General features: G+C 38.8%; 1 protein-coding gene across 6 annotated transcripts in view; it reads left to right on the top strand.

Moving 5' to 3' along the window:
* The window catches only part of LOC109963757 (nck-associated protein 5-like), a 68460-nt gene that overhangs the window by 13220 nt on the left and 49096 nt on the right, over positions 1 to 6144 (top strand). The window contains exons 1-2 of one of the 6 annotated variants that reach the window (XM_020606548.1): positions 952 to 968; positions 1051 to 1161. The exons of the other annotated variants lie outside the window; for them this stretch is intronic. The gene's annotated coding sequence lies outside the window, so the exon portion shown is untranslated. Of the gene's footprint in view, positions 1 to 951; positions 969 to 1050; positions 1162 to 6144 lie in introns of those variants that run through there. 6 annotated transcript variants of the gene reach the window in all.

Genomic DNA, 6144 nt, shown 5'->3' on the forward strand with positions numbered 1-6144 from the left:
TCCAAAATATATCTAACCCTTGCCAATATCGATATATTTTTAGCTATTTTATGCTGAACATATCTGATATGAGATTTCCAGGAGAATTTGTCATCAACTATGACACCTAGAAATTTGATTTCATATACTCGTTCGATGTTAGCACCCTCAATTTTCAATTGAAGTTCATTATGTGGTCTACGATTCCCAAATACCATAAATTTAGTTTTATCCAAATTCAGAGATAGTATATTACTATCACACCATTTCTTTATCTTCTCAAGTTCCTGTGAAACCCGTCCAGAGAGTTGCTGTAGGTTTTCACCCGATGCCCATATGGTAGTGTCATCAGCAAGCAAAACCACTTTCACTAAATCAGAAACCTTGCATATATCGTTAATGTATAGTATGAATTATTTAGGTCCCAAAACAGAACCCTGAGGCACTCCACATACAATGTCCAGCTCACTCGATTGGTATTCACCCAACTTCACAAATTGACGCCTCTGTGTCAAATAACTTTTGATCCATTTCCAAACTATTCCTCTGATCCCATATTTCTCTAACTTATCCATTAATAGTTCATGATTAATTGTATCAAATGCTTTTTTTAGGTCAATAAATATCCCCATCGTATATTTTTTCTCATCCATAGCACATATATACACTAGCAGTGGAATTTACTGTGATGCAACGGGGCGCCACCTGAAATCTTGCCTAGGGCGCCAAATTGGTTAGGGCCGGGCCTGCTGTTGGCAAAACTACGCCATATATGGTCATGACAGCCTAAGACAGTTGTGGCAGTCAGGTAGTGCAGCAGTAATAATTGGCTCCAACATATTTAGACATTTTTTTTACTTGATTTGTCCAAATTTGTGCAAAATCTTAGATAATGCAGCTTTAAACCTGCAGAAATCATTATTTTCGACGTCAGCGTCCCCAAGTTACTACCATCAATGTCAGTGTGGATGAGAGAGTGGAGGGAATAGGTAAATAAAGTAAAGAACTTTGAATGCATAGAAAGGCACCGTATAAGTACAAGTTCATTTATCACTCTACCTCAACATTCAGGAACCAGAAGCAAAGACTGACGGCATCCGGTACATGGATGCGAGCTGCGGGAGACGGGCAGAGGAGCAAAATAAACAGGACTGAGACAGGAATCGTGACAGAGCATATGTGGTTAGTTCAATCATTCTCTGATAAATAAAAGTTAAAATTAAAAACCAAATCTGTAATAAATAGCTCTTCATCAAAGATTGAACTTGACTGTTCCAAAAAATTATCTGGAGAATCAGATTAGCGACTGGGAAGAACAGAATGATAGCAGCGAGTCTGAATCTTTGCAACATCAAGGACATAAAAAGTACCTTTGTACTAAAAATATCACAACCAAGGACTATTTATGGAAATAAAGGAGAGAGGGGTACATAAAATTTCCATGTTTATCAGATCAAGCAAAACCATAACAAATACAGACCTGAATTAGATTCGTTCACATTTGACGAAGTGAACTGGCTACTTTAAGTTTTCAGCTTGTAGAAGCCCAGTGTATATGAGTGGCAGCAGTACAGAGACAAAGAAAGTACATTCAGGAAAGAAAATAGGTTTTATATCTGTAATGAACAGGGTCATGGTCTGGAATCTGAAAGCAGTTTGTTCTCCTGGTGAACTCAGGGTGCTGTCAGCCTGGTGTGATGTCTAAAAGTGTACCTACCATTCCCTTTTACATCACCACTTCCTGCACCGCTCATTTCCCAGTGTGAGTTGTGCAGTACAGTCACAGGACTGACTCGCCACTATATCAGCAGGATGTAATTTGGAGGAGAAGTATGCACTCATTAAATACCCAGGGGGCAAAATCTCAGCAAGGTCCTGTCCTAATTCAATCCAACATCAATGCCGGAGGCTGAACTGCTGCCTTGATTACACCAATTTACCCTCCCACCCACCCAAAAGGAAGACATGTAATTACACTATTTTCACTGCAGAGCTTTCCTCCCTGAAAGGTCCCTAAGTAAATACATGCTAGTTTTGTTTTTCCTCTCCATTGCAGTATTGTGATTGAACAGTACAATGCATGTCAACCTGTTTGTCGGGTGCCACTGATGTAGAGCACATAAAAGCTTTAACTTGGCCTGAATAATGTCATCCAGTACAGTGCAGGCATCAGTGTTGTTACATCACAGTCAGATTACAGTTAGTAGCAGCTTCATGCTATATAGACGGTTTAGAGCAGTTTATTTAGGCATCAGTACAAAATAGCTACAAACCTATAAAGCTCTATCGGTAACTTAGGCTTTTATAGCTGATAACAGGTTTAGGCAGGTAACTGTTAACCTGTAATGAAGTTGTCTCTACTCAGAATCCTGTTACCTATATCTGCTTGTGGAGCATGAGCCCTCCACAGAGCATCTCCACCTTTCTGGGTCAGCTGCTGCAATCCACGCCTCATTCCATGATTTTTAACCTGCCTCTCTTCTTTACCGTGAGCCTCCAGGTCATTTTTAATGATCAGTAGTGATGGGCAATACCACTTATTACCTTTACCATCTGATATCAGGTAAAATCCAGGCCGGTATGAGTAATACCAATACAGAAAACAAGGAAAAGGTGATGGGTCTAGACAACAGGGAGTGATGGAGGAGAGGAGAAAGATCTTGTAAGTTTAACATTCAGTCTGAGTCCAATATTATTAGAGATACTGGCTAAATGTAATGTCAGCCTTTTAACAAAACACATTTTGACATGTCACAGTAGGAACAACAGTTTGTTCAGCTCTTCACACTCGCTTACTGTCATTTAAACAGAGCCATCATTCTTGTTGACGGCAACGCCTGTGTTTTTCCTACTATGACGGGTTTGTCTGCATTGTCTAATTGGTGAATGAGTTTCTCAGTTTACTTGTGTTCTTTTTAAAAATAAATGTAAAGACTTTTTTCTGTAAAAGTGAGGTTTGTGGTCTCAGCATAGTGAAGCAATGTGCATGTCTTGTTTTAGAATACGGTTTTGTTGTCTGGATACTGTTGTTGTCACTGCCATTAATCATTGTCTTGTGAGTAAGCCTTTATTTAACTCCTGTTGAACTGGATGAATGAATGACCCCTACCAGTGTATGTACTGTAGTTTAGTAAAAACTGACCTTTGTTGGAGGTTGCTATGTTTGGACGCTGGCCAGATCCTGTCCAAAAGGGCTGTATGTCACTGTGTATTGATAGAGAATGAAATCTACTGTAAGAATAGAGACCCTTCAGTGTAATGGAGTCATAACGGCGTGCTCTTACAGTAGCCTGCTGCGTGCAGTGTTAATACGTACTTGACATTTTCATACTTCCACAAGGAAACATAGGAAAGGTTCTTCTGCAGAAACAGCAACACCATAGGTATGTGTGTGATGCCGCTACACAGCAATCAGTGCCAGTACATTACAGGGTGAACAACTAGAACATAAAAAATGTAATTAAAATATGTAAAATATTCAATATACTGTGTGTGACATACATTTATTGGAAGTTCTGTGCAGTTACATGTGAAAACAATACAAATCCCATTCAAGATTTCACATGTACAGATAAATCTACCCTAAAACAATACGGTGCACAAAGCCTTTGTTTCAAGACCTCTAGAGTAAGAGTTCACATTTATATGACTACATTTGTATAAGAATATCTTTAACATGTATGTTGACTGTGGTGTGTTTCTGTCCAAAGTCATGTATTATTTGTGAAGAGAATGTCACATGACCTATTTAAAGTTACCATGCGACTCAGCTGACTAAGCCAACACCAGCGAGCTGTGGTGTAATCTGGCTCCCAGGCAGGTATCGTCCCCTTTGAGTGTGGCTTGATGGAAACAGCAAAATGGAGGAAAAAGTCAAAACAGACATGTACATGAGGAGCAAGTATTCAATTCAGATGATGCCAGACTGCTGAGGAAAATGAGTGAAGACCTCCATCTACTGGCCGAATATTAAGAAACACTCCTCCCCGTAGTGTCGCAGTGAACAGAGAGAGAGAGAAATCACATAAATGACTTATTCTCATGGAACAACCCCATAAAAAGCCCTTTTCCCAGCTGACATTTTGACTCGTCATAGTAGGAAAAGCACAGTTGTTACTGATGACATTAATGTTGGTTCTCTTTTGTCCAAATGTCCCAAAATGCAAAGCACAAGTAGTGGACTGAAACCTTAACTGGAATGCAGCCCTCATTCAAGTGAATTTATGATAAAAATCACTTCAGGAGACCAGTGGGCAAAGGTCTTCTTTTATCTTTTTCTGTTCTCTTCTAAAAAGATCCATGAAAAACTTTATAGTCGACTTTTTATCAATAAAAAGGTTTAATCTACTGCTAAAAAAAGACAACCATGGGTCTGTGTTAATAAATCACTTGGCCAATAATCAAAGTAATTCACATCACAAATGGATTTTCCTGTAAACGTTAATGATTGAGGTGTAGTGTCTAATTGACTTTCTCTCTCCTTTGCCCTGTCTCTTATAGCTTAGCTTTAACTGATATTATAATAAGATTATCATCAGAAATGAAAGTGGTTACAACCTTGGCAGATGTTCTGTGTTTAGAGCAGGATCTGTTACCTCAGCTGGATTTTGTATACATTATTTCCAGGTTGTGTCCTCAATGCACAACTGGGTGGATGATACTGAATATCATTCAAAAAGCACAACTTCCCCAAAACTCACAAAACCAGAGGAGTAAAAAAAGACAAAGTGAACAGAAAAGTCTTTAATCAAAACAATAAGCAAAAAACCAGTCGATAAAATCCGAGTAAAACATCCTGTGTTTTAGATAAATCTGTTCATCACCTGGGCTTGTTGTGTAAGTTTAAAATGGTTTTCTTTAGAGGAGGGTGTAAAACTGGTCCCAGTGGATGGATCCAGATCCTCAGTACTAAAGAATATTTACTGTCATTCAATTCTTTCACGTTCCAGCTGTGCAGAGATCCTACATACAAATGCCTGACTCTGGTAGTGACATGTAGACGCCACTAGATGGCAGCACTGACTCACATGTTCCAGCATGTTCCATTTCTCTTGGTGTGCTTTAATTGATCCAACTTAGATGTTGCATCTACAGCAATGAATGAAAATTTTATCCTCTCTGTTGTTATTCATTGTGTGTACACGTAACACTGGGCTGAAGGACAGACAGACAATGACAAAAGGGGAGATTTAATGAGGTGACTGAAAGAAAATAATAGATACAAAGTACTGTTGTGTAACTGAAAAACAAATACGATTCGTCCCTGGCATGACTCAGGGTGATCATTTTGTCATTTTGTAGATCATTGTCTTACTCTTCTAATTATCATTTTGCAATAGCAGCACATTTTCTTTTTTGAACAGGTTCACAGATTAGGACTGATTATTTAACTGTTAACTGGATGACCTTTTGTGGTGACCCTGAAGCCTCAGCCAGCAAACACAAAGCAAGTGGAAATGTTGACTCCTGTGTTACTTGACTGAGAAATGATGAATGCATTTCAGTGTATACTTCATTAATTCATAAACAGTGTTAATTGGGAATGTGAGCAGAGGTGACTTAGTGGGCCAAGTTTTACTATGCATTTATTCTGTTTCAACTCAGAAATAATGGGACATTTATGCACTTTACCCAGGTTTATTTAAATTACATTCATCACTTTAAAATGACTGCATTCAATTTAAGTAAGGTAGTCGCAGGGTCTGGTATTGTGCATGCTGGTTCAGTGGCATGGCTTACTGGGGCAACTAATGGAACCAAGGCATCAGTGGACCTGATGGAGGACATAACAAGTGCTATGGATGAGAAGAAATACACGGTGGGAATATTTATTGACCTAAAAAAAGCATTTGACACAATCAATCATGAATTATTAATGGACAAGTTAGAAAAATATGGGATCAGAGGAATGGTTCTGAAATGGATTAGAAGTTATTTGACACAGAGGCGTCAAGTTGTGAAGTTGGGTGAATACCAATCGAGTGAGCTGGACATTGTATGTGGAGTGCCTCAGGGCTCTGTTTTGGGACCTAAACTATTTATATTATACATCAATGATATATGTAAGGTTTCTGATACTGTTAAAATGGTTTTGTTTGCTGATGATACTACCATTTGGGCATCTGATGAAAACTTACGGCAACTCTCGGTAAGGGTTTCAGAGGA

The sequence above is a fragment of the Monopterus albus genome, unplaced genomic scaffold (assembly GCF_001952655.1).
Source record: "Monopterus albus unplaced genomic scaffold, M_albus_1.0 scaffold79.1, whole genome shotgun sequence".
NCBI classification, from domain to species: Eukaryota; Metazoa; Chordata; class Actinopteri; order Synbranchiformes; family Synbranchidae; genus Monopterus; species Monopterus albus.